Raw genomic sequence first — 27,512 nt, 5'->3', positions numbered from 1 at the left:
GGGAGACTCCTGCATATCGTTGAGCTGCACTTGAATTCTACTCCTCTCCCTGGCCCTGTGCGTTTCCTTCTGCATGTTGCTGGGGTTAGGAAGCTTTGCAGTTTGCCAGCCGGCTAATTTTACCGCCTTACGTCGCTTAGGCCGTCGTCGCTGTCTCCGGTATGTCGGGCTCGTGGTGTGTGCAGTAGGACGCTTCGGGGAGTAGCGGGATGGTTCAGGAGGTGCCTCGGTGGTCTCCTTGGGTTTCAGCCTGCTTTCCAGCTTTCTCCAAAAGGCGTTGAAGATTGCCTCTAGGCGCCAGCATGGATCAGGTATCTCCCCTCCAAGAGTATGGGGACGCGTGTCGTCCGCCATCTTAGATGGTGCTCCGCCATGTTCGCGGGTGTTTGCGGCTCTGCTGCTGCTCTCAGGTAGGGTTTGGGAGCCACCAGGGTAGGGACCGGGATAACCCCCGCCGGTCCAAAGGGGGGGGTAGCAGGGCTCCAGGTGCATGTTCAGCACTTCGGTCGCGCCAGTCTGGGAGAGCGGCCGCCTCTCCCCTCCTCAGCGCTCACTAGGCCTCCGTGAAGCTCGGTATCTGGAGTGCTTTAAAAGACTGGTGGAAGCATTCGCAAGTCGGGTCTTCTTAACATATAGTTAGGGGTAAGTCGCTTGATGCCCGATTTTGGCTATTCCAGTCAAAATAGCAGATTTCCTTAGTGTGTTCCTGGGAGCTCCCAAGAAACACAACCAGTCGCCATGATTGTCAGGCCCCGCCCCCGGTACTGTCTTTTTAAGGTAGCAACATGTCAGCGGTGCTAAACGAAATGCAATCTTTTTAAAGCAAAGTGGATTGTTTTGACCTCTGCCCACTTTGCTTTAAATTTCTTTCTTCTGTAACCTAGAGAATGTTTCCGAATTAACACTGATCATGGACCATGACTGAACAACTTGCAACCAATAATTCCCTGCCGAGTACCAAACTACATTTAAAAACACTGTACGCAATGGCATTTAGCCTAGGCTTTCTAGGCTTCTACTCTTGGCTGGACGAAGCCCAGATGGCAGCCCAGATTGTTCAGACAGTTACGTGTGATATTAGAGAGTATCCAGATATGCTGGCCGCTTCATTCTGGGTTGTTCCACTATGTGCTCCATTCCCTTGCCTGGATACAAAATAGCCATGATTTTCAGTGATTTCTTAAAATATATAAATACATTTACGTTTCATTTCTCCCACTTCTGAGACATATGTTACAGATACAGTGTGGTGTGTGAAGAAATATGATCTGATTATTGACCACAAAGCAAGCCACTAAGGTATGATAAATTAGTAAATAGACGCTGTGCCTGCAGTCATACAAATGTAAGCTATGAGAAATGGCAGTGTTTACATTTGTTTGTATGGCTATAGCGACTGTCAATCAATAATAGACATAAATAGTTATATAGTAATGTAGGTTGAAAAAGACTAAAGTCAATCAAGTTCAACCTTGAAAAACAGTAATCAATAAGTCATGGCCAATTATGCTGCAAAAAATCTTTCTAGACCCTTTGAAGGCAGTAAACCTGTTCCTACTTATTAATTATATCCTTGAAAATTCTGTTTATTTTGTTTATAAAAAAAACAAAAATACCAAACCTATTTTAAAAATATCTGCAGAATTGAAGTTTTCACATTAAGCAACATTACATCAAGCATTATACGCTTATAAATCTTCTGATTGAGAAGCATCCGATAGACATAGCGTGGCAATTGTCATGCATGTACCATGTGGCCCCAGTGCTTCTCTTAGAGAAGCATTAAATTGGCCTGATGATCTTACAGCGGAACAAGCATCTGCTGCAGCGAGACCAGGACATAACTGGATTAAAGATGTCTCTAACGTTTAACATTGCCAAAGGAACCCCAAGAATCTAAATGTTAAAAGGAACACTATAACCTTATGAAGAACTATATTTTTCATAATATTGATTTTCCCTAAATTCAACATTTTAGAGAGTTTCTAGCATGTAGCAGAATTGATGTTTTGTATCAAAATTGTGAAGCATGTCAGGTTGACTGTGGCAGCAGTGATATTTTTTTTTAAGTACAACGCCTCAGCAGAATATGTTGGAGCCATGTAAATAATAATACACGTAGAAACTTTCACACACGTCAAGTTCAAAAACAAGCTGCAAAATTGATGGCAAATTTTCAGTTTTAAAAAAAATTGATGATCTGCTATTTTGACTTTTTTTTTCCTCCTTATGGTCAATTTCTACATTTTTCTCTACAGGAATGTGTGGAAAACAAGTGTATCACTGTTTAATTGAAATGTGTTTATCTGTCTTTTGAGAGGATGTGATGAATATCTCAAAGTATTTCCGTGGAGCTGCAGTTAGGCATGTCTAAATCCCAAGATAAATACTTGTTTGTCATAAAAAAAAAAAAACATTAAAATCATCCTTTTTAGTATGTTTTTTATATTTTTAAACATACTTTTTTTTTCTTCTTCCTCTTCAAATATGGCAAGGTCCACGTTCCTGAGCCAATGGATCTACGAGGCTTGTGGTGATGTAATTCATTCATCCTGTCGAACATGCCTGCAGAATTCAGATTAGTTGGTTTAGTCATACTCTCTTTCCTGACCAAGTAGAGAGAGAGACATTTTATAACAAATTCTCTTCCTTAACACATACTACATACTCATCCCATGTACTGCCAACACAAATATTGTTTTGCCAGTATAAAAAGAAACTGTGTGTTTCTTGATCCCTGATCACTGAGTTACTTCTATAGAGTCTTGTGAATTTAGAAGCCCTAGGTGAGTCAAAATGTTGGAGGAGTGACTCTGCTTTCTTTAGCTCCTGGAATGTTTGGGAAGTGGAAATACCCATATCGTATATCAAGATGCCTTAAACCTTTTCAAACTTTTCCATATGGAAACTATTAGCCCTTCCCATGGTTGTCCTCAACATGATCTAGATCAGGGTTGGGTCCTCAAACATTTGTAAACTAAAAAACATGTTAACTCAAACCAGCTTTTGACGAGGAAGAGTTTGTACATTAACAAATTATCCTTTTAAATGTCTGTGCCAAATAGGAGCACAAGTGAATGATACGTTTTTTTTAATCTGTTCCAACGAAAGTCAGTGAGATAAGGATAGAGTTGGCACTGTGGATCTTTAGGGAAAACCTGCTCTCAAGGTTTTTTTTTTGTACTGTGATTCCCATGATCCTCAGTCATGCATCACGATAACACACATTGACCCCTTACCCCGTTGTAGCTGCTGTGATTTCTCATGTAGACTATTTCATAATGGTCTTGATTTATTATTATTATTGGATAAGATTTTAAGATTATTTAATTTTTTTGGATAAACTTTTTATTCTTTTAATGATTTTCAAAATATCTATCTATTTATCTATCTCTTTCTATCTCTGTATATGTGTGTATATATATATATATATATATATATATATATATATATATATATAAAATCAATACATGAAAAAAATCTATATTAAAGAATTTTATTATTTTTCTTAAAATTAAATCATTTTAAAGGTTTATCCAAAAATATTAAATCATTTTAAAAAAACGTATACAACAATATTAAATTAAGGCAAAAATCTGTCAATGGCATGCAAACATTTACTATCACCATAGCAGCACTTGCCAACGCTCGCTGAGCTCTTTGTCTGTCTTCCTAATTCTCTTACTATAGATTCACTCTATCTATGGATATATCCACTAACTGCACTCTGGCAAGGGCACATGGCTTAGTAACTGTGGATTCATCTCTTTCCTTTGTTCCCTATATCAATAAACAGATAGAAACCTGAATACTGTGACGATAATGTTCGTATAACTTGTGCATTTAAAAGGTTACTCCAAACACCATGACCACTTTAGTGATTTGAACTGGCAGCATCAAAGAACACAGGGAAAAACATATACCAAGAAACCAGAACCACCACAATGTGTACTTCATGAGAGACAAACACAATGGAAAAGCCTACTGGTATTCAAGAAAACCAAAGGAAGTGAGAAAGCCAATGCCCACATGTCAGAAACCAACTAACCCTTAAAACGTAAATGTCAAACACCGAAATGTGGATACATTAACCATAACCACTCCTAAAATTACTAACTAAACCAGTAATCAAATCAAATGGTCCGTTGGGCAAAGGACATTTAATGAACTCCTGTAAAACTGTTACTGTATTATGTAATACAATGTTGCAAAATCGCAATAAACACTGCAACATAATAATACATAAAGATCTAAACTGCCAATTCAATATGTAAATACGCTGCTTGTTACACTTAAAGAGTTACTCCAAGCACCATAACCACTACTGCCCACTGTAGGGAAGCTGATGCCAGGAGTACCCCGGTTTGCTTTTCTGGTTATAGGGGCAAAAATATTTTGCAACGGTTTGCCCACTTACCTGGTTCCCTGCAGGGGATGCTCCCTGATGTTCCGGTGACGTGCTATTTACTTCAGCAAAGCCGTAGAAGCCAGTAGTCACAGTCGTCCCCATTAATAAGCTGAGAGCATCAGCTAACCACTGTCAGCCAATGAGGGACATTCTGCTGAAAGAATGTTGCCCACTTTACCCTCTGTGAATCCTAACTGTATGTTCACTTTGGAATAAAGAACATTTTCCTTTCCTTTGGATTGAGGCATCTTTTCATTCATGATTTAGGTATCTGGCAATTAATTTCGGTTTAGCCAGCCCAGAGGTGTCAGTGGTGAAGTTACACATCTGGTAGCTAAGGGGTTAATCGCTGTCTGTGCAGCTTGGAAAGCGAAATGCTGCACATAGTGACTACAGGCACCATGAACGCGTCAAATCACTGAAGTGGTCATGGTGCTTGCAGTAACTCTTTAGTTTGATAAATAAGCCAGAATGTGTAACCTAACTAATGCTCGGAGAGACAATCGCACATTAAAAACGTGAAGATTTTATTTTCTTATTATTTATTTTTTTAAAGTAGCCGAGTTAAAAACACTTAATATACATAAGTTCCTACCATACTCATGATGACTTCTAGAATTAAACAACTGTACATAATACAGTGATAATGAAACCTAACAATGTTTAACTCCACATTTAGAGCAAGTAATTAGATAGATCACAGATATAATCCAGAATTAATATTATTACTGGTATGTATATAGCGCCAGCATATTCCATAGCGCTCTACAATATTATTAAAGGGGGAGATTTGACAATTACAAAAACTTACAGGAACAATAGGTTGAAGAGGGCCCTGCTTACTGTCTATAAATGTGGGGGCATAAAAGACAACAGGACAGGAGGTAGCAATCAAACAAGGTGGAGGAGAGAATTAAGTGCTGCTCTTTAGGAGAGAGCAAGGGACAGGTATGTGAGGGAGAGGTTCTCTGGGAGGCCATCATTTTTCCCAAAGAGATGAATTTTGAGGCACTTTTTAAATGATTGTATACTAGGGGAGAGATTGATGGTCGTAGGCAGGCTATTCCAAAGGAAAGGAGCCACCCACAAGAAGTCCTGCAAGCGTGAGTTGGATGTACGGGTGCAAGCAGCGGACAGGAGAAGGTCATGGGCAGAGCGGAGAGACCAAGAAGGGGCATACCTGCAGATCAGTGAAGAAATATAAGAGGGGCTAAAATTGGTCAGTGCTTTATAGGTGTGGATTAGTACCTTGAATTGACTCCTATAGGATACAGGAAGCCAAATGGACTGACAGAGGGGAGAGGAGCGACAGGAGAGGAAAATCAGTCTAGCTGCAGCATTCATTACAGACTGTAGCGGGGCAATACGACTTGTGGGAAGACCTATTAGGAGAGAGTTCCAATAATCCATGCAAGAGATTACAAGAGCATGGACAAGCTCCTTAGTAGCATCAGAATTGAATACATTCTATGATGTTAGAGGTGAAGAAATTACTCTACTTCTCAAATCTATAACATTTACATTTCACATTTACATTTGAAGCCACATGCTTATTATGAAGCCACATTAAGTGTGCAGTGGGATGGATATCACTCGGTCAAAGAATTGAACCCAACATCCTACCAAGTCTCGCACTCACCTTAAACTTCTGTTTATCATAAAATAGGGCAACTATAGCATGAGATTCCATGCTAAATGGAGTACAAATACAGGTTCTGTGCCTGTATTTATATAAGAGGTCTGAATATCGTTCCCCCTTATTGTAAGTATGGGATAACAATTCCTATTATTCTGACATGCAGTATTATAGCGTTTATTTTTGGGTAATCTATACTCAATCTGAGTCTGAGACCCACGCATGAAATTCAAAACTAAAGATGGTAGGGCAATTCCTAATCTATGTTCTAACAGATCTAATATTCCCTTCAAGCAATAAATAGAAAAAGAGATCTCCTTTATGTCGGAAGTTATAGTAAATTGCAAATCTAACTCGTATTCATTGACGTATGGGAAAACTTGGCCCTGTTTGTATTTTTTTTCCTTTGACTGGGGGGCAGAATCCAAGATAGGAAGACTTAGTCTAATCAAAACCATTATAAAGTTAAATGATATATAATAATAGGAGTAACCCTTTAATGTTGCATTGTTGTCCCTATACAACAATGTATCCAGTTATTCGGTAGAACAGTTATCTGTATTAAACATGTAATTAAGTACACCTGTTAGACCTAAATAAAATATATGCACACACACCCACACACCATATAACTGGTATACTTCATGTACCAACTCTCTTCTATTAAGTAACTGTAACTAAGCATACATTAGTGATATGTAAATAAAGTATACATACACTGTATACTTCTTCAACTCCTGTACAACCCCTCTTCTGTAATGTAACATGTTACATGTTAACACTATATAAAGTGAATACATACTCATGCCCTATGTAACCTGTACAAGGACACCTAATTTAATATATACATCTTAGTGCATATATTTGTTAGAGCGAACCTTATAATACAAATTGTTGCAGTGCATTACATGAATAATTTGGTAGATTCATGTTCTCTGCTCTGGAGGGGATAAGAAAAGTATCATAAGTCCCAGTGTAGTGTATAATCTCATCCAGTACAAACATATTGACGGCATGCGTGACCACAGTGCCTGTGTGCCATGCCAAACCACCTCAAAAGAAACCCACGTAACGGCAAACAAAATTATTTATAAATCAGATTATATTTTGGTTAGCTTTGTGAACGGTTTAGCTTATAACATTGTGCAGATGAAAACATTTGCTCTGTGAAATGCAAGGCTGTTCAGGGTTACTGAGTAAACCGGGGAAATGTTCAGAAAGGACATGGGAATTTCTAATTTTAGACTTAAATAGCCAATAGCTGGAAAGATAGTGTTGGAGGAATTTTCCAGTTCTGTTCCTGTGGCTTAAAATTTGTATTCTAGTTTACTGTTTTTAATTTAGTTTTTGTTTAGTTTTTTGTTTTGTTTTTCTTCAACGCTCTCGAGACGTCTATGATCATTTTTCCCAAATGTTCTGCCCAACACAAGAAAACTGTATTATGCTGTTTTTAAAGTACAGAGAGGTTTAGCTAATAACTAGTGACAGTATTTTATGAGTCTGTGTTACTATAGGTGCGTATACACTTCACAATGGTTACATAACGTTGTAGGTATGGAGACAGTGCTGACCCTGGGAGTCTCAGGATTCCATTCTCACTTGACTTTCCATACCTGGTAGAAATGTATTTGGAGAAATCCACAAAGGGTTATTCAATAAATTACACATTTTTGCAAATTATGGCAAAATTGAGATAAAAAGAGCTTAGCTGTTCTAGCCTAAATTTGCCTTTCTGATACAATTTGCAAACATATCCGTGTCTAGTGAATAACTCTGACAATGACATAAGGATGGGGTTTTAGGTAGGGACCATCAAATAATTTTTGGGCTTGAGCCCCTGATAATTTTTTTTCATCCTAGCAACACCCCTGCTCTTTGTATCGTAAAGAGACTTTTTTTTAATTAAGTTTTCATAGAGTGAGTAGGGGCAAGTTTGAAAAACACAAAAGCAGCTGATGCAGCCATGAACACCTTAATGGTTAAATATGTAATCACAGATGTCTAGAGAGCGTTATGAACCCTAAAAACTTGGATGAAAAGGATCTTATTGTAGATCAACTTTAAAGCTGAATGTTAGATTGGTGGGGTGTGCGTGGAGTGGTGTAAATAGTTACTAAACAATTTATTTTGGAAACAAGTAAAATTACATTAAAGGAATACTCCACATCACTAAAGTCCTTTTGCTTGCTAAAACGCTTTATGTGTAAAGAGTGTGTCCTCTTTTATTTTCATTTTGCAGAAAGGGCAGATTTCAATAGAAAGTTTATAACTTAACATTGTTACACCCCCTAGCTGTCTATCAGTCAATCAATCAGTCATGTTACTTCCTGGTTGTTTAGCTCAGTGGAACTAAACTCAAGAGGCAGCAATTGCTCAATGCACCTGCCTTGGAGAGACTTCTCATTGAGCTTCACTGGAATGTCTGCAATCGGACAATTCATTTCTTGTATTTGGGCAGTGGAGTGTCCCTGTAAGAGGAAAGGTACAACAAACTAAAAGTTAAAATAATGTGAAATTGTACTGTGAAGGGTTAATTCTAGTTTACACAGCCCAAGATAATCACATGAGATATAGATTAAAGGAACAAATAGCATTAGTCATATTACTTGTGTAATATTCTTTATCTTGCTATAGGCAACAGTTACTGAGCATACATTAGAATGATTTCATTACACATTAATTGGAGCAGCACGTTTATTATTGACATGTGTTTTGCTTTACCCGGCACAACCTTTAACATAGTAGGTTATTCACTGAACCGGGATATGAGAAGATTTGAAAAGGGAATTGCAAATCTTACACCAAGATTGTGGAGTTGAAGCTTTAACGATTAGACTTCCTTAGCCTTAAATGTATGATTCCATGGTCAGTTGTCCTCACTTGTTGGTTTAAGACTTAATAGCAGAGCTGAGCAAATAATTGCATTGGAGAGATTTTCCCAAATGGCTCTTTTGGTTTGCATGGATGCTATAGTGTCCCCTCTGACTCTCACTCCCTTGGGCCCGCCGCCATGGTGAATAAAGGGTTATAAACCCTTTGTTTAGTTGCCTGATCTCAGTGCTGATATCCCTCGGCGCTTGGTCACGTCTCCGCTTCCCAAGACATCACGCGACAAGGGCGCGCTAATGCGCAATCGCGGAAAGTGCCGCAAGTGCAATGCAGAGCATGAGAACGTCCAGTGTCAGTAAATGGACCAAAAGCCCAATAACATTCCCGAAGTGTCTCTAGTGGCTGTGTGAGTAGTGCAATGTAAACATTGGAGTTTATAAAAAAAAAAATGAGCTGAAGTGGTCTGGGTGCCTATAGTGTCCCTTTAAGATTTGCAATTTCCTGGTCAGTTATTGACATTTTCCCACGTAGTAAAATAATTAATGTGGTAGAGAATTTCTAAATACATCTCCTCCCTATTTTGTTTTCCTAATTGTCCTGTTAGCCTGCAAGCCTTGATCTTAAAATTGATAAATCATAGTTTTTTTTTCTCTTTTCATATAATCAAGTCAAAGACCTAACTCTAAGTAAATATGCTCTGAATTGCATCATTATCTACCAGCCTTGCAGAGAATGTTGCATCTCGACACAATCTAAGCCCATGCAGAGATTTTTCATGAAACAAAAGTTGAGTATTTGCACGGTATTAAACAGACCATTCTTTCACGCTGTATCTACAAGATCGTACATACATCATTAACCTCTGTGAATTCACAGAGGCTCCCTTCTTAGTTTGCCTGAAATCTAGAATACACACCAGAAGGTCTCAGAATTAAGAAAGCTAATGTGTATATGTATCTTACCATACCAGCTTTGAACACAACTCTCCTTTTAAAATGTCCGACTTTTTAAATTGATCTAAAGAAGACGTTTTAGAAGGATGTCTTTGTTTAAGTTGGAATGGTAAAACACATATGCATAATTGCGCGTGGATTCTGCAGCAATCAGACAATGAATGGGGCTTACACTCTAAATATCGTGTCTTGCTTTGGAACAGACTGAGGTGCACCAACCCTGGCAATTTTAGGATTAAGGGACACGTGTTTATTTTCTCCTCCATGGCTGGTATGGCTATTATTGATGTAACGGGAAGGGAATAACCTGAAATACGGAAGTATTGCGGTCTGAAGATAAAATTGAAGAATATGCTAGCTTTAGTGTATTTATAATCTTAATTTTAGTAATTACAGGCGAGTATTTTGCATTAAACTCTTTTTACTAACTCACACAGCAGTAAAGAAAAGTGAAACATTAACCAATCAAAATGCAATAGGAAGCATAGTATTCACAGTGATAAGGCTCCTCCCCCTCTTTCGAAAGCGACATCATGAATAAAGTTCCACAGAGTCCAAAGTCCAGTAACATGCACCAACGGGCGACTATCCAATAACGAAATTTGAACAGGTGAAGTTGCAACGGTGTCCGTCCTGAGAATGAGCTGTAAAGCCACGGAATTACACTGAAAGAGAACGTGAAATAGGTTAGGTACCGGTCTGGAAACTGGTTAAATTAAAGGTAACAGCCCACTATTAGTTACAGGAATATCATATTACTGACTATAACAATTGAATAGAACACTAAACACAAGTAAAACAACCAAGTCTACTGACTATAAATGTCCAGAGTGAGCATACACAAACAGAGACTGAAGCAATATAGAGACAGAGGTGACATAGGAGGTATATATACTTACTTGAGTCTTATCTCCCAAGGGAGGGATGGGCGGGAAAATACTCGCCTCCTGTCATTACTAAAATTAAGATTATAAGTACACTAAAGCTAGCATAATCTTCAATTTTACCACATGACAGGAGGCTTCCTATTTTGCATTTTTTAACGCTGATGCAGGAGAGATGAGGCTGCTCCTGAGCTCGGGCGGAAGTAAAATGTCCGAAAGGTAGATTCTCGCGACCAGTCCGCGGAATGTAGGATATCTGCCAGAGAAGCACCCGCCGAGAAAGCCGAAGAAGCCGCCGCCCCGCGAACGGAGTGGGCTCCGTAGACCTCTTCCACCCCCTTCAGTGATAGAATCCACCTTATCCACCTGGCGAGGGTAGTAACCGAGACTGGCACGTGTGGTCTAATGTAAGATACCAAAAGTTGTCCCGAACAGGAGACTCTGAGTGGAGATGTGACCTCCACATACCGACGTAGGGTAGCAACCACGCAGAGCTGTTGGTCAGAAGGGAAGAATGGATAAAAGACCGACGTAGAGTCTGATTTCGTCCGACGTGAGACTCGAAAGGTAACTCCCTCTGGGGAGACCGAAAAGGCGTCGACGTTGAATGCACGGACGTCCGATACCCGGCGGAATGATACTAGGCAGAGCAGGAGCGTCAGTTTGGCTGAGAGCTGTCGGAGGGATAGTCTATCATTCTCCGGCCAGTCCCTCAGGAATCGTAGGACCACTTCGACGTCCCATAAGCGGGAGTATTTGGGTTTTGGGGGCCTCTGTAACCGAATGCCCCTCAGAAGTCTGCAGACCAGGGGGTCTTTCCATACGGGGATCCCCATGACCGGGACATGGGCCGCCGAAATCGCGGAGCGTACGACGTTTAGAGAGCGGTAAGAACGACCCGCGGAAAAAAGAAAGGAAAGAAAATTCAAAATGGCCGTTACAGGGGCAGTAAAGGGATCGATGTTCCGTTCACTGCACCAAAAGGACCAGGAATTCCAAGCTGATAGGTAACATCGCCTGGTACCTGGAGCCCATGAATCCCATATGAGATCTCTAGCTGCCTGCGATAACTCGCTGGTTTGCCAGGCACCCCTGAAAGAGTCCAAGCCACTAAGGTGATGAGAGGTCTTCCAGGATGAGAGGATGAGGGTTGCCTTTCGGGTCCGTGAGGAGCGTTGGATAGGATGGTATGAGAAGTGGATCCATGAAGGACGATGCTAGGAGGTCCGGGAACCAGGGTTGGCCCCGCCATAGGGGAGCGATGAGGAGCAGAGACCCTCGTTGGGTCTTTAGGTACTGAATTGTCCTCGCTATCATGGCGAACGGGGGAAAAGCATATGCTCCTCTGGTTGGCCATGGTTGGAGGAATGCGTCCACTGCCCTGCTCCCCGGGTCCGGGAGCCAGCTGAAGTAGTTCGTTGTCTGTTTGTTGTTGCGTGATGCAAACAGATCCAGGTGAAAGGGACCCCTCCCGTACGAGAGGCGCTGGAAGATCTGTGGGTCCACTCTCCAGTCGCTGCTGTCTCGCCAGTGGTGCGAGAACCAGTCCGCAGTCAGGTTCGTTTCTCCCGGGAGATATTCTGCTATGAGGGAGATTTTGCGTGGCAGGCAGAAGTCGAAGATCAGTTTCGTTATCTCCGAGAGGAGTCGGGATCGTGCACCTCCCAAGCGGTTGATGTAGCAGACCGCAGAGACCGGAGGAGGATGCAACAGTTCGACCTGTCTCTTGCCAGGCTGCGGATCGCGAACGACCCCGCCAGGAGTTCCAGACAATTTATGTGAAGGTTGAGGTCTTGGGAACTCCAGGCGCCGCCTGTCGACCTGCCTTCGCAAGTGGCGCTCCAGCCCCAGAGGCTGGCGTCCGATTCCAGGACTGTCAGGTGAGCTCCCAAAGATGGCCCGGCCGTTCCATGCCTCCATGCTGTCCAACCACCATCTGAGTTCCTGTTTGACCTCCTCCGTTACCGGGATGGTTTGATCGTAGGAAGGGTTCTGGCGAAGGAAGGACGTCTTCAGGCATTGCATCGCTCTGTAGTGGAGTGGCCCCGGGAAGATTGCCTGGATGGAAGCGGATAATAGTCCTACTATTCGCGCCAAGCTGCGGAGTGGAATGGAGTGGCAGCGGATGACCCGGCGTAGTTATTTTCTGATGGCCGTGATCTTTGAAGCTGGCAGTCGCAGAGTGCTGGACGTGGAGTCTATCTCGAAGCCCAAGAATTGTATGGTCTGGGCTGGAGATATCGCCGACTTCTGGTGGTTCACCACAAATCCTAGGGACGTCAGAAATCGGATGGTATATCGCGTGTATTGAGTCAGTCTGGACTTGTCTGAGCAAAACAGAAGCAGGTCGTCCAGGTAGATAATGCAACGAATGCCTTGTGTTCGTAGATGTGCAACTACTGGCTTCTGCAGCTTGGTGAAGCACCATGGGGCTGAGCTGAGGCCGAAAGGAAGGCATGTGAACTGCCATGGTAGGGCGTGCCACTGAAACCTGAGGAATTCTCGGCATGAGATGTGGACGGGTACTGACAAGTATGCGTCCTTGAGGTCCAATCTTGTGAACCAGTCCCCGTCTTGAAGGAGGTCTCTTAGAAGGTAGATGCCTTCCATTTTGAAATGCCGGTACATTACGTACGCGTTGAGCCTCCTCAGATTTATGACTGGTCTGAAATCTCCCGTTTTCTTTTTCACCAGAAAAATATTGCTGAAGAAACCCTCTTCGTTTGGAGTGGATTTGATCGCCCCCTTCGTCAGGAGTTCTTGCAGTTCGCGGTCGATGAGTTGGCGATCCTCCGCGGAGCACTGTATAGGGTGTGGGGGGGTAGTCTGGCTTGGGATGTCCACGAAATCGATGATGTAGCCTTGCACCGTCTGGCGGATCCATGCGTCCGCGGAGATGGTGGTCCAGTTCTGAAAATATAGAGCGATACGACCTGCAGTACGTGGGGAAAATGGTACAGGAGTCAAAGAGCTGCTTACCTGTGGGGAAGCGTGCTCTGCCTCGGTCGGCTCCTCTGGTATAGGAGAAGGGTTGTCTGAAGCCCACTTCCGGGTAGAAGGGCTGAGGTCTGTGGGAACGGGGGCCTGATGGCCAGAAGTGGCTGGCTGCATTGCCCCTATGGCGGCCAGCCCGTCCAAAAACACCCCGACTGGGGTAGCCCCTGAAGACCCGTTTCATCGAAGACTGAGCTTTATTAAGGGATGTGAATATATTAACATGTTTGTTCAGTTCTTTCAAGAAAGCTTCTCCAAACAATTTGCCCTGTGCCAGCGTTCCTAACTCCTTGGTGCCCAATTCCACCAGTTTACCGTCAATGCGGAGCAATGCTGCTTTACGCCTCTCAGAGAAGAGGGCTGCGTTGGTGTTACCAACAAAACAGAAGCACCTTTGTGCCCATTCTCTTATATCATGAGCCCATTCTTTTACCATGCTGGTTTCAAACTGGTCAGCCCGTGTAAAAGCGTAATCCGCCAAATACATGATGCGGGCAAGTGGGCCAATGGAGTCCAGCAATTTATCCTGGACTCCGTGGAATCCTTTTTCCACGCCTCTTCGGGGGTCACGGCCATCCCGAGACATGAAGGTGGTCATGACCTGGTCAAATTCGGGGGTCTGAGCTACATGGTCAGGGAGCAAAGGGCGAGGGCATTCGGAGTGTAGGCGGTTACGCACCGTTTTGTCCAGCGGTTTGCGGAGCCACAGGTGCATAAATTTGGAGAGGTGTTCGGGGGGGTCCAGTCCGCCAAGCGTGGATGTCTGATATTATGAGGGTCGAAGAAGCGTTGCCCAGTGGGGTCCAGGATGGCTTCCCCCTCTTCCTGGGCAGACGCGAGGTCATCCGGTAGTTGGATGTCATCCAGGAATGTGCCTCGTAAGAAACCGGTATGGGATCCGGCGTCCAAGCCCCACTCATCGTCATGTGAGTCGGAATCCGCAGCCCTCCACTCGTCTAGTACAGCCATGGAGTGCGAGTGATCTTCCCCCTCATCCGAGGAGTAGTCGTGTTGTGGGGCGGGGGTAGGTCGGGTCGGCTTATGGCGTTTGGTTGGAGCCTTGACTTTGCCCGGGACAACATTCCCCTTTTCGCCCTTCCAGTGGCGTTTGATAGGTCGTGGGTCAGCTTGTGTCTGCGATTCTGAAGCCTCAGAATCATAGTCATGGTGTGGGGTGGAAGACATGGTTAGATCGGCTGATGCCGTCATGACCCTGGAAAGCGCTTTCTCCATAGATGCGGAGATGGCTTCAGTAATCATAGCTTTAAAATCTGCAGGGTTTGGGGAAGTTTCCATAGTGTTTTAAGAGCAGGACCGGTATAGATTAGAATCTTGTTTGGCACAGGGTATACGTTGGGCTAGGGGTCAGTCTGTGGTGTGGATCACAGTAGGTGATGGTACCAGTGGTACCTGAAGAACCCAACAGGGTATAAGTATATATAAAATAAAATAAGACTGTAAGCACCCCAGCAGGGTGGGTATGTAAAATCCAAGTGTGTGGTATAAGAATACCAGCTTCCCCAGCAGGGTAGATTGGGTTTTTGCACTGGGCTTCACCCAGGTATGTATATGTATATGAGGATGGCACAAAATCCACCTGCATAGAAGATTACAGGGCTTCACCTGATTATATACATATATAGGTGGCACAAAATCCACCTGAAAGCAGCAATACTGAAAGGGCCTCACCCAGTTATATATATATATATATAGGAAGGTGGCACAAAATCCACCTATTATCAGTAAGGGTATAGTGGTCCACCACTGTATGGGACTGACAGTCGTTATAGTAGGTTAGATATGCAAAGGAAACTAACCTGCTGACCCCTGCTTGGATGGTGTGCTATTTATTTGCAGTCGGGAGCCGAGATGACGGAGATCACGGGTCTCCTAAGATGGCGGCCGTAAATCTCGCGAGACGCGAGATCCAATATGGCCGCCGGAGAGACGGGAAAGGGGTTTCCCGTCGTGCCGGCTATTGATTGCGGCTGAGAGGCCGCGAGGAGAACGGTTAGGTTGGAGGGTGAGCGTTACCCTCATGAACTAAACCAACGATCCGATCTCGGGGAAAGTGAGATCGGAAAGTGCCGTGGGACCAGTAAAAAACGGATGGAAAATAATATAACCAAAGATATAACCAAAGTCAAGATAAATAGAAATAAATAGAAATAAAATATAGATTGAGGGAAAGATACCAATATACAAATACAAGTCCCTGAGGGCAGGGAAGGAAAAAAACTCAGGGAATAATTCCTGAGAGGAGACAGTACAATGTAAAAAGGGGGGGGGAATGGGGGACACACACATAAATCATAAAAGGTAACACAATTCAATACAACTGAGGGAAGAGCCAAAAACTCTGACCTATCTGCTGATGGAGCAGTAAAGAAAGAGGGGGAGGAGCCTTATCACTGTGAATACTATGCTTCCTATTGCATTTTGATTGGTTAATGTTTTACTTTTCTTTACTGCTGTGTGAGTTAGTAAAGAGAGTTTAATGAAAAATAGGAAGCCTCCTGTCATGTGGTAAAATTGTTACAGTACAAAAAGCTTATACTGTCAAATCCCATGTTTTGAATTCCAGCAATGAATAACTGCTCAGATCTCCTGATATGATTTTATCTTGAGTTCTATAATTAGATTTTTGCAAGTGTCTTGCACGGTTTTAAATAAACTATTAATGTTCTACTGATTTAAATGCATTTCTATTGCCCTAGAATTCAATGGTTGCAAGCCTTACACCATTCCAGCGAATGTATGACATGGTGGTCTTAGACATATTTGTGGGTACTTGGCACTTGAAACACGTTATGAAGTCTGATGAGTGTTTCTCATGTTGTTTTTTGTTTTTTTTAGGGGGTGTGAGGGAGGTGGGGTGCAGTGAGTAGAAGCAGAGGATCCTGCAGGAAGAGCACTGTCCATTGAAGATGAAGTTGTCATGATGTCCATAGTGGTCCTTTAATTTCACCCATATTTTAAAGTTATCCATTGCCAAGATCCACTTCCTTATTAGGAAGCATAGTGAGCAGGGGCCACTGAAATGATTTGTCTAAGAACCAGGGGACGGTGCCTGCCGCATAATGGCACCATAACCACTACATCAGCATGTAGTGGTTAAGATGCTTTTATTACTCCTCTCCTCTGATTAAATAATCCCCCTCCCATCCAGCTAACATTAAAACAGTTTCAAAAATATTTTCAAGTGTTGGGATAAGGTTAAAAAAAAATTTTATTCATATTGTTTTAACCACAGGGAATTTCTAATGAAGCAGTGCTGCTGGTGGATTGCATGTTTTTTGTATTTTTAACGGAAGTTCTGCAATTTGTGTTTGGAATGTACTATGTCCAAAGACAAATTAATTCACCCATGTGAATTTCCTTTTTACTTTTACGTTTCTTAATTGTCCTTCCACCTCCCAGAGGAACCCACAAAATTGACAATCTAGTGCTAAATTTCTGATTGCGCTATCAGCATTATTTCCTTTTTTAATTTACTTTATATCGCTATTATGTTGAATCGGAATTGCTAGCAATAATATGTTAATGCCGATAACCCTGAGGGAAGAATAGCGTCTGTAGGGGCAGGAATTTGTAAAAAAATTCTAAATGAGCTATTTTAGTTAGAGGAACCATCGCCTAAGCCAGGGGTAGGCAACCTTTGGCACCTCCGATGTGCACTATGTCTTCCCTGGTGCTTTGCCATCATTGTAGTTGTAAGAGCATTACGGGAGATATATCCACAACTGCTGGATTGCAAAAGGTTGCCTAACCCTGACCAAAGCGAAGCTGTAGATAGATCAAATTGTGTGTGTGTTTTGTTTTTAATATAAACTATTTACTATGACTCTATGCTTGTTTCTCTTCCCTGACCACTTAAGAAATCTAATTCCTGCATCTAACTGCAAGCTTCTAGAAATATTTAAAGCTTTTTAAGTATATACAAAATTACAAGTGTAAAATATGGCGCTGAATATTGTTTAAAGTGGATATATAAAATAGTCCGTAACAGTGGAAATAAGGTGCACTCTTTAGTGTGAAAAAGCTCAAAACACATAATGAAGAAAAACCAAATAATAAAGTGCGCTGTGCCTTTAAGATTATTAAACTAATCAATAACATTTTAAAGTACAAATATATAAACCTTTGAACTTTATATACAAATGTGTAATACGATAACACAGCACAGTTTATTTTTTGGGGTTTTAAGGTATATAAGTATGCAGGCCACGAACAGTACTATCTAGTTGCCGGGTAGCAAATTATACCCTATGTAAAACATGTAAAACATTAGCTTTTATTATAGGTGTGGCTTGATTATAGATATGAGGAAGCAGATAGTTTCAGAGATTTCGTGATCCCTAGAGGCATATGCCACATAGAATAACATACTGAAACTAGACCACAGATATTAGAAGCTGTGAATAGCTGGGGTAAGCGAGAGTGTGCTTTATTTTTATTATGTAGTGTCGAAATTTTCCAGAAAACAAATGCAAGCATAGGTAGCACAAAATTTGAATTAGACTATATGGTTTAAAAAGAACGCCAGTCTAGATTTTATAATACATCACAATTTTGTAATTTCATTGTAAGACAATGCAGAGCAAGGAATTATATTTGAATTGGTGAGCAGATACGTATACATTCCTATAGATAATTACTAGTATTAACATTTGTTCTGGATCAGAGAGTTCGGGAATTTGTCTTAAATACTTGTTTTTACTTATGAAACCTAGTATCAATCAAAATGTTTGTTTTCCATTGTGTAATGGTGCAACTTGACGTTATAAATGGAAGATAATGAAATGACGTACATTCCAAACTGCTTATGTTCCAGTACCTGGTATAACATTAAATATTTCTCAATACCTAATAGTGTATTTATGATTATGTTTGTTTATTTTAATAATTTTTTCTCTTTTTTTTCTATTATTATACAAGTTACACAAAGTTGCAGGGATAATACAAGAGCATATCGTTGTTAAACATTAAGAGGCATTACGACGGACAAGCCCCGTCGTTAGCTCGTATACAGCTATAATATAACGTTTTAAAACAAGCATCGTAACATTGTCAACACATAGTATATGAGTCGAATAAGTTTACTAATCTTGTGACCTTGTCTTTTTGTCGTTTCCTGTATAATCCTCATAACAATGTGTATTATGACCAACTTTGTATTGAATAACATGTCTAAGAGTGTGGAGAGGGATAGTAAAGTATGGAAAAAGGAAGGTAGGAAAGTAGTATAGTAGAAGACAAAAAAAGCGTTCACTGCAGTGGTCACGTGGGTTGGTTAGTCATAGGGCGTTTTGTGTTGGTGGGAATGTTCAGGGTTACGCAGTGTAGGAGCCTAAGCTTGATATCTTGAACTATGTAATAGATCAATATAGCTATTGATGGCTGGGACCCTTGGAGATGTTCACTTACAACCTGGGAAATGAGTACATGTGCTGTCTCCAGCAGAGGCTTGGACCTAAATATATCATCCCAGGTTTTCCAGTTGTACATGAGACCTCAACCTCTATTAGAGCTCAGATAAGCCATTTTCTCATAGCTACCATTGGTTGTGACCTGGCGTCACATGTCATGCCTCCGTGGGGCAGTCGTCGACTTCCACTTCCTTGCGATCGATAAGTTGGCCGCTAGAAGGACATGGAAGCCGAGCATGCCTTGTTGTTTGAGAAAAACAAGTAGCAAGAGAGGTGAGCAGCAGCTCAGTTAGCCTGCCCCTTAGGGAGTCCCCGCTTCGATCTCAAGCTGGTTTTAGCTCATCTAGTGCCATTACAGAGAGAACATATCTGAAGCATATCAGACTGGTTCCACCCATACGGGCAGTCCAGATCCAAAATGCCAGCAAGTTCCCTCTGCGCGAGAGATGCAACAACCCCAGATGATCGTTTCAACCTTTTAAGGTATCATCAGTGAGGTATAGCCAATGTCTGGATTGCTCTTTAAACTTCAGGAGAGAAAAACAAGTAGCAAGAGAGGTGAGAACGGACAACAGCTCAATTAGCCTGCCCTTCGGTGGGTCCCCGCTCAGATCTCAAGCTGGTTTTAGCTCATCTAGTGTACCTTGTTGTTTGGTTAGTGTTTCCGGCAACATAAAGAGTATAAAGAATTTGGCTAATGGTTGCACTGTCAAACCTGTTACAGACTATATAACAGCAGCTATCATTTGCCAGAAAGGGCGTATTATCAAGCACTCCCACCATATGTGTGACATCGTCCCTGTTTCTAGGCCACATCTCCAAAATTTGTCCAAGGAATGTCTAAAGATATGGGCCAAACGGGTTGGCACTAGGGACCAACGTGTTGCGATTTTTCTCATAAATTCTAAGTGTGCGATACATTGGGTGTATTTTCTGTGTATTAATGTTTATTTTTAAGAAACCTCATCTTTACATACATGATGGATGGGTCTATTCATTAAAGTGATACTCCAAGCACTTGGACAACTACCATTCAAATTAGTGTCACTTTATATAACTTTACAATATATCTTCCCCTCTACAGCGCTCTTTGCAATACAGTAAATAGAGGACATAATAAATTGATAGCAGCTGCTGGAGATACATATCTCATAAACCATTGTGGACAGATGATTCTAAAAGGGAAAGAAAAAATATTTAACCACTTAGACCAAAATAGGAGGCTTTGCGGACATTATTTATGTATTTAACACATTATATTATTTATAAAATAAATAATTTACACATATTAACACGGCATTAAAATAATTACAAGTGAATTCAAAGAGCATTTCAAATGTAGGGAGCTTTCAGTTCAGCAACTGTGGCTTTAAATCTAAAATTAATTCTGAAGTCTCACTTTAGTAAATAACCCTGTTAATTTTTAAAAAACTTAAACAAGTAAAAAATGGAGTATTTATTACTGAGACAACTCTGGGGTAACTTTGTATGCACATCTAGTCTCTGGACCAATGCTGGTTAATATTTCAAAGGGTTATTACAAGCAAAAAACAAAACAAAAACAACACAACCACACCCCTCTCCCCCTCTCTTGTGCCAAGTAGTTGTTATTGAAACACTGTAATACATTGCTTTCACAATAATGAATTCTATCAAGATTGAATTCTGTTTTTAACTGGCTATTTTTTTGTATCTACAAGATTCTAAGCTGAACGGATATTACTTTAAAACAGTTGCAAGTTTGTGGACCTGCTAGGTTTTTTACTCACTTGACTTCTGTTTATATTTAAAGAGTTTATCTTATGTCAGTCTGCTAGATAAACCCACACAGAGCTTATCTTTCATTAACTCCAGCTTTAGTTGTTAGAGTAGGTGAAAACCCTCCGCCAACATCGTCTTGCACTGGATAGGTAAATGCACACAAAAAGTACAGAGTTTGACAGATTTATCTAGATTACACCATGCAGGGACACAAGTTCAGAGTCTAGAGAAAATGTTACATTTTTCAGATTTTATTGTTGAGTGAAATAAAACTAAACTTTGTTTCACCATTCTCCCTAAAATGCCTGGTTTAAATGTATTGCTGTCCCTCTTTCCAAAACGTTGACACGCATCCGTCTGTTTGCCAACCTGTCTGCCGTGGTAAGGCGTCTCTCTCTCTTGTTGTTTTTTTTTTTTTTTTATATATATATAAATATTTCTATTTTTATTTTTATTTCTAGAGAAGAAATATTTTTTTCTAACTAATTTACACATACCAAACGACACCTTTCGGAAATTATTGGGTGAGAATGGTGAGATACATTCAGCACATGCATGTGTTCACATCCTAAAGTGTGTATCTCAATAATTCTAAGCTTTCCATTTTTAACCTTGCTGGAAGCATTTTCCCTCTGCATTTTAGAGCCACAGAACATACAGCCTCTCCAATACCAGTAAAGTAAGGAGATGTGGTTGGTGACCCAATGTTGGTAGTTCCCCTTTAATTGCTAAAAAGAAAACTCAACTTCCCTTTAGCAGCATGAATAGTAAAACTGTTCCTCTGACATTAAAGGGAAGACACGCAGAATCACGATTCAACAGTGTTTCTCTGAAACCGGCGTAGTTTTCACTTTGAAGATCTAGAAATACTTTATATTTGAAAATGTGTTTTCTTTTTTTTTTTTCTTTTTTTGGTCGGGTGCACAAATAGATGAAATTCATCACCTGTTTCATTAGAATTAATAATTATAAATTGCATTTTCCCTAAGACTATGTCTGCCTTAAACTTTTACAAATTATCTTCCTGTGATAGTTGGCTATATTCAGGTAGTGGCTGATTGTCTCTGAGTTTCCTTTGAAAGCAGTGTTAGAAGTAGGAATATACATCAGCCTTGGCTAGCACAGCTGAATTTGGGGTGACAAGATCTAGGTGTTTTTTTGTTTTTGTTTATTTTACTATTATTATAATTAAGCAGACTGCTGCTATTTCTCCCAGCCACCAGCTTAATTAGACCCAAATCACTGGTGATACAGGTAGTAGATTTAAATGATATGCTGTGACCAGATGCCTTTTAAAATGCTGCCTGCCAAGGGGGAAGCAGGAGGCAGAGTGTATGAATGCCTGCAAACCTTACATGCTTCCCCTCCTTTAGAAACTTATGCCTCGTTTCCACAGAGCGGTGTGGTTCGGTTCGGAAGGGTTAGAATGGTCCAGCCTATTCAGGTAAGCGTTTCCACTGCAAGTCTGACCACCAGGGAGCATGCGGGGTTTAGACCAAATGCCTACCGTGTAATTTGTCATGAGCATTGACATTTTCCTGTCCGCCAATCAATGGATTGTATACTGTGACGCCAGTAGCTCCGCCCTAACCGTACCGTACCATTTCCTATGGACCTACATCTGAAGGGAGCCCAGGAATGGTGCGGTCTGGTTCGGTTGTATGGGCCACTTTCATAATGGAAACACTCAAAATAGCATACCAGACCGTACCGACCTGAACTGCTCAGTGGAAACGGGGCATTAGTTTCCTCTCCCGCACTCCCGATATAGACACATGCTGTAAAAGAAGATAGAGGTTTCAATATGTTCTGTGTGACTGCACCGTCCTGACCTGTACCTGCACTTGTACGATCCAATCACAGACTTCTCATAGAGAAACCTTTAATTTGACTGTTTTGTCTCAGAAACGGCAAGGAAAGAGAGGGTACGAGAAAGATTTTAATAAAAAAAAAAAACAAAAAAAAAAACGAGAACTATTCAAGTAGCAGAGGGAGGGAGAAGAAAGCTATTTTCCTCTTGCAGCTGCTCTGCCAGCAATGGAGAGAAATTTTACGTCTTTAGGCAGACGTAAAAAAAATGCACAGAATTGATATTAGGCAGTCTGGAGTTCTGGGCTAGCAACATTATTTGTGTCAGGAGTGCAGCAAGCCCCTTGCACACAATTAGAAATACCTCTGAATGTGCAGTATTTCAAGCAGTAACACTGCACATAGACTCCTACCACCATGACTACTTCAAACCACTGAAGTGCTCGTGGTGGTAGGAGTTACCCATTACCGAGGGAATTCATATGATAACATATTATGACAATTACATGCAGGGTTTTTTGGCTGCTTTAATTTCAGTGTCTGCATTACTATGCTTTTCTCCACCATTAATGTTTTCCTTCTAAATTAATAGAATTTAATTATGAGTGAATACAAAACAAAAAGTGCTCTGTGCAAATAATAAGGCACTTATTTTTAAAGTAAACAAATATAGCAGCTATTTCCCCCAAAAAAATGCAAAATACGGAGTGGTCAAAAAGATCACCAGTGTATATAGTGGAGCACTATTTAAAGGAAAAAAAAAAGGAAATGAATACAGTGTAATATTTTAGTTACTTTGAGTATATGAGGATATATTTGCAATACATTCACATGGAACAGATCCAGTAGAGCAAACTCACAAGCAGAAAAACAGAAGCAACACATTCTAGTGAAGTCAATTCAAAACAACAATATTGTGTACACAGGTATATACTGCTCACCATGGTTAAAGCCTATAAAGCCTGGCTCTAGGTATATAGAGGCTTTTGTATCTCTATAGGAGAACGCAACCCATCTTTACATGCAGAAGAAGATGGTACGTTGGAGTCCACAAGATTTTTTTTTTTAAAGAATGGCAAATACAAAAGTATTAAAATATAATTAAATCAAAAGAATAAAAAGATAAATACAATATAAAAGTAGTCCCAAGGTACACTTCCTTCCAAGATGTTTTGCCACTCTCAGTAGCTTTATTAATCGGTTAGTCAGATGGCCGGTTAAAAGCTTTGTTTGTGGATCACCAAAGAGCAATTGGGTGCAAAAAGATGGCAACACACATTCTGTCTCCCAAAGGGTTTACAGGGCCCACTCTGAAACTACATTCACGTTTTGTTCTATTAATAGATTGAATTGTGCCAGAAAGCCAACACTTGTTTTTTTTTTTTTTTTTATTCACTTGGCCACTATTTAGATTTCTTGAAATCAGAAGTTAAATACAAGTGCAACCACATGGAACAGAATTGGAACTAAAAAATGACAAAGATTATATGTACACGTTGACTCACTTCTTCTCTACTGTTACGGAGGATGATTCATGTTAAGCTCTTTGGCACATGTTGAGGTTTGAGTCAGCTTTAAAGAAACAAGCAAACGTGATTATCTCTCATTACAATATTTAGCTTTTCAGTCAATATTCTTCTTTTATTGTGATATATTTTAGTTCAGTGTTCTGGCATAGTCACAGTCAAATTTATTTTGGTTAATGTTTGGTGATTTGGTATCTTGCCTATAGGCAAGACATGTTTATCTAACAAGCATTTCTAGCACCTAGTGGACCAAGGGAACCAAATTATTAATTATAAAAATAATTATTAAATCAACATAGCCGTATGGTAAAATGTGAGGGTTAACAAATAAAGCATTGTTCTTGTTCTTCACAGAAGCATGGCTTAGCCAAGAAGATGCGAAAATTGAAGAACCGTTAAACCCTTATAATGTAACTGGATGCAAGAAATAAAAAAACAAAATCCCTACCATTTTGCGTAAAACAGTGATAGAAATTAAAGTTTTTTTTTTTTAAATATCTGTTTGTGTACTTAGTTGTACTTACAAAGCAGTGCATTTCTTGGCAGTCTAGCAATTGGTTATATTTACAATCTGGATTTTTATTTTATTAGTAGTGATGACCATCTCGTTCTGTGCTTAGATTATTTGATTTGCTCGGGGACTCTGAACATCTCTCATTGCCTGGTGCAGATGTATTAAAGAGCACTCTGTGAATGTGAACAAACTACATTCGTGATGCACATGAAAAGAGTGCTTCATAAATAGAATGTTATGTAGTAGGTCTAAAGAGCAAATGGAACACAAATTACTATATATATATATATATATATATATATATATATATATATATTGTCAGTGAGTGAGTAGGCCCATTACACTTTGGCAAGTGTTTCCTTTTTCTTTTGAGCACAGAGCTCAAATTCTTTATTTTATTTGTGAAACTCATGAAGTTATAATGAACATGCTTGGTTAGGCATTTGAATAACATAGTTGGGTATGCATAAGCTTATAGTAATGTATGTGGGTTACTTGTTGATGTACATTAGAGTAAATGAGCATTTGATAGGTACATAGGCTTAAAACAGAAAAGCAGTGTCAAAGGTAAAGATTGTGCTTCAACGCTTAAGATGCTTAAAAATGCTTAAAATAACCACCCCATGTTAACCCAGTGACAGTCAGGTAAGAGTCTATGTCAGCATTCAGGATGACCCCTTAGTGTGCAGTGTGGTATGCTGTAGTGTGGGAAAATGCTTAATGGCTGCCTCTGTGTTTATAGTCCCATTGAGTGACCTGAAAGGGAGGTCGCAGCTCTATTCCTGGGTCACTTGTATTCCAGCCGAGCACCAGTCCTGGGCCTGTAATGAGTCCCGGTTTAGTAACTGTGGGTGGGCCAATCTTCCGTTTCAGGCTGGGCGGTGTGCCAGTTTGGTCCGAGGCCTTGTAAAGCGTTCCCTCTTCGGGTTCATTATCCTCTGGTGTGTCGGGTTGTTATGCTGCTCCTCTTCAGTTTGTGTGAGGTAAGTGCTTACTCGCCGGTGCCCTCTTTGGTGTGGTCATCGTTCCGCCTGTATGGGAGCAGGAGAGGAGGGTGCGTCCGGCAGCTCTCTCTTCGGAGGCGCCATGCGGTCTCCGCCATCTTGGGAGCGGACTCTTGCTGGTGTTGCGGCACTTCACTGGGACACAGGGTGGGGACCGGGATCACCCCCGCCGGTCCATAGGGGGGGGGGGGGAAACAGGGCCAGACCCGCCGAGCTTTGCGTTTCAGCTTTACCGCTGGTGGGCAGGATAGCTGGGCGGCGGCCGTCCACCCCACTCACCGCCCGGAGGGTCTCCATCACTTTCGGCTGGGATCGCCCCACCAAGGGACTAGAACCTTGTGGCAAGCCTCTCCTCGGGACCAGGGTTGCCTCTTTCACTGGGGTATAAGTTTCAGGCTTTTAATTAGCGTTTTTCTGCTTCTTAGAGCCAAAAACTCGAGCAGTTTTCAGGAGCTTTTTCTCTGTGCTTCCACTCAGCATGGCGGTCCGGCCCCGCCCCCTTGTTATAAACTTTTTAAATTAACGTTTACATGTCACTAGTCTCCCCTGGTGCATGTGCTCCATCACTTGATCTCACCAAGCTCGTAATAATGGCTGAAATGTATTATTGCCATTTATATAGCGCCAACAGATTCCGTAGCACTTTACAATATTATGAGATGGGGGATTTAACTATAAATAGGACAATTACAAGAAAACCTGATAGGTTGATGAGGACCCTGCTCAAACGAGCTTACAACCTATAGGAGGTAGGGTATAAAACACATTAGGACAGGACATCTGCTGTGGAGCTTCAGTCTGATTCTTCAGATCTCCTGGTCGCTGCTCATTTTGTCTAGCGAAGCTTTCTATTTTCTTGTTCTTCTCCTACAGCTTCATCTTGCAAATAGTTTTGGTTTCTCCCACCATTATTCTATGGAGCTGACATCAATGTTGAGGTTGCATGCATTCTAAGAGCCCAACCTACAGGAACAGGAGGTTTTTGGTGATCTTGTCATTTGAAATGTGTAAGCTTAGCTGGATTAGTTCTCTGTCAAGTTCAAAGCCCCTTTGTATCCTGTTTGATTGTTGTGGTGATTCCCATATCCACACTGTTTCTTTGTATCTGCTTTTTCTAATTCTAGCCTACTGTATCCACCTGGGGCTTGTATGCAAATGTTCCCTGTCCCTCTATCCCAACTATCGTGTGATATGGTGAAAAATATCCGCTAAATAACAAAGAATTGATCAGCAACCCCCCCAAAATGAATCTCACAAATTGTGCAGATTGTACGTGAATCAATATTAAAAACAAAAGCAAAACAGAACAAAAAACATTTACTTTTCCATCAGAAATTTCAGAAGAAAGGATAAGCCTTTACTTTACCATGATATTAAGACCCACACATTTATTTTTTTCCTCTTCTTTTTGTGTCAAATCTTGGCATCTTTCGTAAGCCTTCAAAATGAAATTCAAGGAAAAAGTAACAGTACAAAAAACCTTGCTCATCTATTCATTATTCTTAGAACAGCAGCCCTATAGTAGTGATTTTCACTCCATCTATAAAGCAATAGCAAACAAAGGTAAATTAAATCACAAACTGCAAATATCTGTCTTAGAAAATGTTCTCATTTTAGGATAATAACCTGTAGCCAGTTACTTCAATTGGAGGGGAAAAAAGAGTTTGCCTTTTAAACTACCTTAATGTTAAATATTTCTGTTCACAGTTCCTACTTTTAAATGTAAGACTCCCCCCAACTCCCTGGACTTACCTAGGTGATTGAG

General features: G+C 41.0%; 1 protein-coding gene across 3 annotated transcripts in view; it reads left to right on the top strand.

The window, feature by feature from the left end:
* Positions 1–27,512, top strand: part of SGMS1 (sphingomyelin synthase 1) — a 308,095-nt gene that overhangs the window by 208,581 nt on the left and 72,002 nt on the right. The window contains exon 1 of one of the 3 annotated variants that reach the window (XM_063434131.1): positions 18,116–18,134. The exons of the other annotated variants lie outside the window; for them this stretch is intronic. The gene's annotated coding sequence lies outside the window, so the exon portion shown is untranslated. Of the gene's footprint in view, positions 1–18,115; positions 18,135–27,512 lie in introns of those variants that run through there. 3 annotated transcript variants of the gene reach the window in all.

This window comes from Pelobates fuscus, chromosome 10 (genome assembly GCF_036172605.1).
Source record: "Pelobates fuscus isolate aPelFus1 chromosome 10, aPelFus1.pri, whole genome shotgun sequence".
In the NCBI taxonomy this organism is placed as follows: domain Eukaryota; kingdom Metazoa; phylum Chordata; class Amphibia; order Anura; family Pelobatidae; genus Pelobates; species Pelobates fuscus.
The sequence above is the reverse complement of the archived record's forward strand: the minus strand, read 5'-3'. Positions and strand labels throughout refer to the sequence as shown.